This window comes from Myotis davidii, unplaced genomic scaffold (assembly GCF_000327345.1).
Source record: "Myotis davidii unplaced genomic scaffold, ASM32734v1 scaffold1, whole genome shotgun sequence".
Lineage (NCBI taxonomy): Eukaryota > Metazoa > Chordata > Mammalia > Chiroptera > Vespertilionidae > Myotis > Myotis davidii.
This window is the reverse complement of record NW_006294681.1, coordinates 4,695,702-4,696,294: the sequence shown is the minus strand read 5'-3', so window position 1 is coordinate 4,696,294 and position 593 is coordinate 4,695,702. Positions and strand designations below refer to the sequence as shown.

The 593-nt window shown below is 46.9% G+C and overlaps 1 protein-coding gene across 3 annotated transcripts in view; it reads left to right on the top strand.

Annotated features, from left to right (window-relative positions):
• FAM110B (family with sequence similarity 110 member B) overlaps positions 1-593 on the top strand; it is a 101,746-nt gene that overhangs the window by 98,078 nt on the left and 3,075 nt on the right. The window lies entirely within an intron of this gene.

Sequence of the window (593 nt, the reverse complement as noted above, 5' to 3'; positions counted from 1 at the left end):
CCACAAAGAAACTTGATTTCTGCTCATTAAGTTTGAAAAATGATGGAGTATTTTAAATCAAACTACTTCTATAGTTAATCTAGAAGTGTTTCTAGTTTTTTATTATTAAAAAACAAGCTTGAACTTCATAAGCATTCTTGGTTTCCAGGAGAAAGCATTTTCAAATATATTGATTGGCAAACATGAGATAACAGAAACATCGATTTCTAGGTTTTCCATCTTCACTGCCAGTCCCACTTCTGCCCATCATTTTGGTTTCTGAAGAGTGAAGCAGTGCTTGCTTCAAGTGTTAATTGAGAGATGGGTGGTAAGAAGTCAGAAGTTCGCTTCCTTGCTAGGAGACATAACTCGCCGGTGCTGCAGTGTAAGCCAGGGAGGGAGTCCTAGGAACCCAGCAGCGTTTTAATGAACTGGGCACTGGGCTTTGCTAGGCCAGCATTTCCACATGCGTCCAGCATTTCCTGGGTTTTGACACAAGCCATACCAGCCCGGCGTGAGCAGAGGCGGTTCCCACCAATGGGGAGGCCGCTGGGAGCGTCCGCGCGTGGGAATGTCAGCAGCTTCCTCCCAGACCCCGGCCCCTGGCCGCGGCG